This window comes from Mus caroli, chromosome 6 (assembly GCF_900094665.2).
Source record: "Mus caroli chromosome 6, CAROLI_EIJ_v1.1, whole genome shotgun sequence".
In the NCBI taxonomy this organism is placed as follows: Eukaryota; Metazoa; Chordata; class Mammalia; order Rodentia; family Muridae; genus Mus; species Mus caroli.
Window position 1 is genome coordinate 19867732 of NC_034575.1, and position 7519 is coordinate 19875250.

General features: G+C 39.9%; 1 protein-coding gene and 1 pseudogene across 2 annotated transcripts in view; one reads left to right on the forward strand and one right to left on the reverse strand.

Annotated features, from left to right (window-relative positions):
• Positions 1–3667: 3667 nt before the first annotated feature.
• Positions 3668–4282, reverse strand: LOC110296800 (annotated as a pseudogene).
• Positions 4283–6411: 2129 nt separating this feature from the next.
• LOC110296479 (hyaluronidase PH-20) overlaps positions 6412–7519 on the forward strand; it is a 10466-nt gene continuing 9358 nt past the window's right edge. The window contains exons 1-2 of one of the 2 annotated variants that reach the window (XM_021165180.1): positions 6412–6506; positions 6601–6635. The gene's annotated coding sequence lies outside the window, so the exon portion shown is untranslated. Of the gene's footprint in view, positions 6536–6600; positions 6636–7519 lie in introns of both variants that reach the window. The other variant, XM_021165182.1, reaches the window with a different exon arrangement.

Here is a 7519-nt window from a genome sequence, read left to right on the forward strand (position 1 = left end):
GTCAGAGTTACAGTGGTTTGCAAACAGTGATGGTTTCAGACATGAAGATTTCTTGGGCACAGCCTGGGTTGGGTCAAACACTTTGGTTCTGTTCTTTACTCCCAGGCTTCATGTCCCACCGCATCCCATTCAATCCTTTCCTTACTCAATGTCCCCACCCCATCCCATTCGATCTGTTACCTTGGTGCTTGCTGGAGTCCTCTTCCCCAGAGCTTTAAGCTTTGCTCTAAAACCTAAAGGTAGCTGAAAACAGTTCCTGTATTATTCAAGACAGCTCATTTGTTTGGACTTTTGATAGAGTCGTGTCCTGTGGCCCTACTTGTATTGGAACTCACTATGTAGAACTAGAGCAGAGTAGCTCTTGATTTTTACCCACCCCACTTTCTTTGTTTCCTGAGTACTGGGGTTGTAGGCGTGTACCAACTGGTTCAAGTTGGGCTTTGAAATGGAGAAGATCACTTGAGGGCTCACCTGGCTTGACCCCAGCTGGTTTATCTATCTCACCTGAATTACTGAACTGAGCCTTTTTAGGGATTAATTAGTGGAAGACAGGTTGTTCTGATGTTTGGAGCCAAAGGATGAGACAGATTTGCTTGCCCCGAGGTAAAACAAAGTAATACGTTATCTGCAAAGTGTAATAACCCCTGTGTCTACTTTGTGAGGTACTAGGATGTACATAACAATGTATTTTCTGCCATTCAATAGCATTTATTAAGTATAAAGTGCTATTAGATGAAACTTCCAGGATACTGGCTGCCTTGCAACTGCATTTACAATTGAGCTTATGACTTTAGATATTTTTTGTTTGTTTTACATTCTCTGAAACTTCCTCCATACGTGTTTTTCTTTATTTATCTATTTATCTATTTATTATTTACTTATTTATTTTAAAGATTTATTTTTATGTACATTGGTGTTTTGTCTGCCTGTATGTCTGTGTGAGGGTGTTGGATCCTTTGAACATGGAGTTACAGACAGTTGTGAGCTGCTATGGGGGTGCTGGGAATTGAACCCAGGTCCTCTGCAAGAGCAGCCAGTGCTCTTAAGTGCTGAGCCATTTTCCCAGCCCTGTTTTAATTTTTTTAATGTATTTTATTTTTGGTGTGCTTATTTTAAAGCAAAGGACTAGCTATTATAAAACTCTTATCTCTCCTTCATGTTCTTCCATCAGCCTAAACATAACAACATCCTGTAAAAATCTCTGGATATTTTCATAGCCAACTTCCCCAGTCTGGTCAAAGTTTCTTGCTTCTCTGTCTTCTTCCATTCGGTGAGTTTCAGGGACACTTGCCTGTTATTACCTCCTCGGATTCCCACCTGTCGAGCCTGTGCTGCTCTCCCTTCTGTCTCAGGTGAGAATACCTGGAGGAGGCTTCTGCACTCTTCCTGCTGAGAAAGAAAGAAAGAAAAAACCCACAACCAAAAAATAAAGTCTTGCGTAGCTTTCTCTTCCATAAGAAACAGGGTCATTCAGTTTTTATACAGTCATGTGCAGAGAGGCAGAGAGAAGTATGCATTTTAAAGCATTGTGAGGTTGAAGCTGCGGTTCATTTTCCTTTTTGTGTAGTGTCTGCTGTGTACTTATGATTTATTCTAGAACAACTGTGCTCCTTATTGATGATAGCTTACATCTATACATATAAAATATGTTAATAGACAAAGCATATTGGTTTGCTTTTTCTGCTGAGGAGCAATTCTAATGATTGCTTTTATGATTTTTTGTTCACTGTTCTCCTTTTCCTTTTGTGAAACAGAAGCACAGAAATAGTGGTCATGTCTGCCTGCCTGCCTGCCTGCCTACCTGCCTGCCTGCCTGTCTGTCTGTCTATCTTTTGACCAAATACTCTACTAGAAACAATTCAGGGATGCATCACTTATTTTATTTACAATTTGGGATGTAGTCTATTATGCTAGGGAGGCCTTGTGACTGTTAAAACCACATTGTATTCAGAGTCAGGAGGAAGTGAGGAATGCTGGCCTAAGCTGATCTTTCTCTCTCTGTCTCTGTCTCTGTCTCTCTCTCTCTCTTCAATCAAGTACCACCCACCTTCAGGATGAGTCTTTCTATGGCAATTAACCTAAAGCAACTACCTTATCACATGACTAGAGATTTATCTCCCAGATGTTTCTAGAACCTGCCATGGTTACAATATATGTTAGCCATCACAAACCTACCCTTTATCAACTTGACACTTTTTACAATATATATATATATATATATATATATTCACATTCCAGATTTTATTCCCACCTCCAGTCCATCCTCTGACTGTTCCACATCCCATACCTCCTCCCCACAGTCCTGTCTCCATGAGCACTTTGTCTGTAACTTTAAGCTCTTTGCTTGTTCTATTCAGTTGAGATGATTAGTAATCTTTCTGGTTTACTTTTTTCTCTTCTTTCTGTAGACCCACAAACACTAGCCATGACAGAGCCTGCATATTACCTTGCTTTAAGATTTCAAAGGCAAACAAAAAAATCCATTAATTTTTTTTTTTAACTCAGTCACACTCAAGTTCTCAGGCCATGTGCACAATGCAGTCATAGTCTTTACCAGAATTCAGTAAGAAGATTTTTAGTCAAGTCCCTGATTGAGTTCTGCTAATCTTCTGGAACCCTAGGGCCTGCATCTTTCTTACTGTGCCTGTCTTCTAGGATCTGACTAGAATGGGCCATTAGCCTCTGCTTACACTATATTAGGGTGTCACGAACCAGTACCACATATCAAAGCAACAGTGCCCTAATTCTTGGTACTAGTTTTATGTACTAGTGTACTAGTTCCTTTAATTATTTCTGTGATCAAACCTCTGACATGTGCAACTTGAGAAGGATGCCTTTGCTTTACAGTCTGACAGTAGAGTCCATTGTGGGGGAAGGCATGGCAGTGGGAAGCAACATGCGCATCCTGAGATACTGGGTCTGCATGAGGAAAGCAGAGCAATGGACACCACTGTGCAGACTGTTCTCTACTCAGGCTCCAATTCTGCCCCACAAAACGGTGCCATTCACATCTACTGGAGGTCTTTCTACCTGCTAGCCCACTCTAGAAACTCCCTCCCAAACAAGCACAGAGATCTCTTTACCAGGTGACTCAAAATATTGTAATTTGGACAATCTGTATCATACCGTGCCCTTGTTTGGTTAGGCTAATGTATAAATACCCAACATTATAAAAATTGTCTGGATTCTGCATCAAAAATACTTTGCTACTATTATTTGAATTTACTTATTCTATCAATCCATGTAAAAAGAACAGACTTTTTTTTTTAAAGTTACATCTTAAAGAACAGAAGACCATTTCAATTAGGTCAAGGGAAGACAACTTAAAGCCCAACCTTGAAGAGGTTCCCTCTCAAAGTTGCCAAGTAGTCAAATGAATGCGACACATTCAAAGGTTGAGTCAGTCTGATGGGTTGAGCAAGTCCTGATCTGTGGAGTCTTCCTGATGCAGGTTGCCCCTGAGGATCACAGAGTTTGGTTCTGAGAATCGTAACTAGGGCTCAGCCTCATCAGATCTATTCTCTTGTGGCATACATTTCCTGAAGTTGTTAATGTCCATCAAAACAAATTCTTTTTTTTTTTTTAACGGACAAAGGCTTGTTTTCTTTTAAAGACTGATCCACATGAGGCCACAGCCAGGCCACTATGCACAGACACGAGGGAAGCTTTATTTCTTGGTCTCCTCGTCCTTGGACAGAGTCTTGGTGATCTCTTCCTTCTTGGCCTGGAGGCGCTCCTCCTGGCGCTTTCGTGCTTCCTTGGTCTTAGACTTGCGAGCCTCAGCCTGGTCAGCCAGGAACTTCTTGCGGGCCTTGTCTGCCTTCAGCTTGTGGATGTGCTCCATGAAGATCCGCTTGTTTTTGAACACATTCCCTTTGACCTTCAGGTACAGGCTGTGGCACATATGGCGGTCAATCTTCTTGGATTCCCGGTATCTCCTGAGAAGCCGGCGCAGGATCCTCAGCCTTCTCATCCAGGTCACCTTCTTGGGCATCTGAGCATTGGCAGTGCCCTTCCTCTTCCCTATGCCCATATGCCTGCCCTTCCTCTTCCCTATGCCCATATGCCTGCCCTTCCTTCGGGCCAGGGTGTTTTTATGGCAAGGAGCCCGGGAATGGACAGTCACAGGCTTGCGGATGATCAGCCCATCTTTGATCAGCTTCCTAATCTGCTGACGGGAGTTGGCATTGGCGATTTCATTGGTTTCATTGGGATCCAACCAGACCTTCTTTTTTCCGCAGTGGAGGACATTAGAGCCAAGCCTCTTCTGTAGTCTGAGCATACCCTTTCGTCGGGCAAAATGGTTCAGTCCAACTCCCCCAAACAAATTCTTAATGGATTAAGTTAAAAGGTTAACTTTTAAAACCTCCTTGAGGAAGTTTTACTTTTTTAAAATTAATTTTATTTAACTATATTTATTTACTTTTTATTAAAAACAGTTCTTTTTACATAATATATTCTGTTCACACTTCTCTCCCTCCAACTCCTCCCAGATCTTTCTCATATACCTAACTTCATACCCTTTCTTTTTTTCTCTCTTTAAAAAAACAGAAGAGCAAAAAACCTTCAAACTAACAACAACAACCACCACCACCAACAACAAAAACAACAACAGAAACACACACCTACACTTAAAGAAACAAAACAAAACAAAACACCAGAGACCACTAAAACTGAAACCAAAGTATACAAGCAAAAGACCAATAATATAAAAAAATGTCCAAACAAGGTAATTTGAGACTCAAAGCCTACAAAAATTGTACTGAGTTTGTTAAGTGTTGGCCATTTATTGCTGGGTAAGGGGCTTACCCTTAAGTGTGTTTAATATACCTAGTGAGACTCCATTGGAGAAAACTAAGCTTTCCTTTGCTAGTGTTAATTGGAGATAGATAGCTTCTCAGTTAGGTGTGGGAGCCATTTCTGCTTCTCTCTCTGAGTACTTGGACCCTGTCTGGCTTGAACATGTACAGGCCCTATGCATGCTGTCATAGTCTTTATAAATTCATATGTTTGTCCATCCTGTTGTATCTGGAAGATTCTATTTCCTTGGAGTCATTCATCCCCTCTGGCTCTTAAAGTCTTTGCATTTCCTCTTACACATAGCTCCTTGACCCTTGAGGGGAGGGATTGTTGATGGAGATATCTCATTTAAGACTGGGTGTTTCAAAGTCTCTTATTCTCAGCATACAGTCCAGTTGTGGGTCTTCCCATCTATTATAAGAGGCTTCTCTGATGAAGGTTGAGCAAGGCAGGGGTCCTCTACCAGATGTGTAATTGGTAAAGATCTTTTCCCATTCTGTGTCCTGCTGCTTTGTGAGAATGACAGTGTCCTTTGTCATACAGAAGAAGTTTTATTTTTCATTCATGGTACTGTATTATATATAGATGATGGTGGGGGCAAGGGACATTCTTACTAACAATATAATGATTTATTGTTTTATTATATTTATTATTATTATTGTTTATTAGACTTATTCAGCACTTTCCATGTGTCAGATATAAGAGAGGAGAATAAGTATTTTTTTATACCCTTTTTAGGTTCTAACTCTAGGAAATGAATTGAAATAAGGCAGATTAATAGAAGAAAAACAAGTAAGGTGAGCTACCACTCTGGCCAACTCCAGAGCTTTGATCTTTTAATGTATGTATTTTAGAGTTAGGCAGCCTAGTCAGGGGGAGAGCTAAGTTATTCCATGTTATGTGAGTTGTCTGATGTATCTGTGTATTTAGCAGAAACATAATGCATACACTTCAGAACAACTTGGGTCTTAAGAATTTGAAATACAGCCTGTAAAACCAATCATAGGGTTTTAATTACATTATTGTCCTGCATAATGAAAATAGAAAAGCCAAGTCTATTTTCCTTAAAAGCAAATAAGAATCTTTCACTGTCATCTTCTGAACAGGAAACAGACTTGTGTTTCACTGGAGATTTCCCTAGGCATGAAGTTTCAACAGGAGGAAAGGTAGCAGGATGCTACTCTCTCGTCACAAATGCTATCCAGTTTTAATCAAACCATTTTCACAGTAGTTCTACTAGATGTTCACTGTGAGTATCTAGTAGAATTGCAGGGATGAAAGCTAATGACATAATGTTTCATGCTACCTACATGCTGCAATTACTGCAAGGATTTGTTAATATGGCAAGGGTTTGGGTTGTATGGTTTTTGTGATTAATTCAGAGAACAATACAGTTAAAAGGAGAGTCACATGTCTGAAAGCTGAATAGATTGAGAAAAGTATATCAGCCAGACTTCATAGGAAAGGAGTGAATCAGGAAACTTTCGTTTCCCCTGAAAGGGTGGGAGGATTGAAGGAAGAGGGAAAGGGGTGGTCTGTGAGCTTGGGAGACTCAGTTCACTTTGTGATGTCATCTGTTTCTAGAATCTTGGAATTTGCTCTGGCTTTCCCCTTGGCTTATTCTAAGAGTGCTGAAGTAGATTTAGGTTGACCATGGCTCACATGAATTAAGAAGTGTTTCTTTTGTTATGATGGAGATGCAGATGGTAGGCAGGTATTTTAAGTTTCCAGCAAGGTAACAGTATACATGCTTTTTATAAACTTCTTGATTTTCTCTTTCTCTCTTTTTTTTTTCTTTAGGTGAGAGTGATGAAAGAATTGTCACTCAGTGGAAGGTATATTTTCTCACTGATGCCCCTACTGTGTTACAGTTGTCATAACTTGCAAGTGGTAGTGTCAAAGTATCCATTTAAGCTCCTTTAAAATCCATTTAACTCAGGAACTCAAGATTCAAAGATGCTAGGATAGAACCAATTGACTTTCATGCCTTAGCCTACCATGGTTTGAAACATCGTAACAATTTTATGTCCATGTATGATTGAAATGTCAGAAGAGATTAGAAAGGCATAGGTCTCTAGGTACCAATACCAGCATGACAGACTCTAAAAGTCCAGATGAGATAGAACAAGAGTCGAGGGCTCCACTTCAGCAGGTCAGCATGCTCCAGTCACAGCATTGCTTTAACTGTCCATACTCTACAGGCAGAGCACCGGGAGGCTGATGTAGTAAAACATCTTGCCTTCTGCTGACTCTGTGTCTCCAAATGTTACCTGTAACTTATGGAGTAAGCAGTCCACCCTAGGCAATAGTAACTCATTTTGTTAGAGCCAAAGCAAAAGAAAGAAGCTTTATCTTATCTCTGAAATTCTGTGTCTGTGGATCATGATAACTTGAACTGACAGGTAAATGGAAGCAAGGCAAAATATTACTCAGTATTTTTTCCACATCCATAGAAAACTTTATAGGAAAAAAAACCCTGTAAAGCTGTGGTTTGCATCCTTTGTAATGCTACAACCCTTTAATTCAGTTCCTCATGTTTTGGGGACCCGCAATCATGAAATTATTTTTGTTGCTACTTTATAACTATAAGTTTGCTACTATTAAGAATTGTAATGGTTTATTTATTTTTTTTTTGAGATAGAAGTTTGCTAGAATGGTTAAGAAACACTGATCTAAAGAAATATCTACAACCAAGATCCTTTTCTTTTTTTTTTTTTTT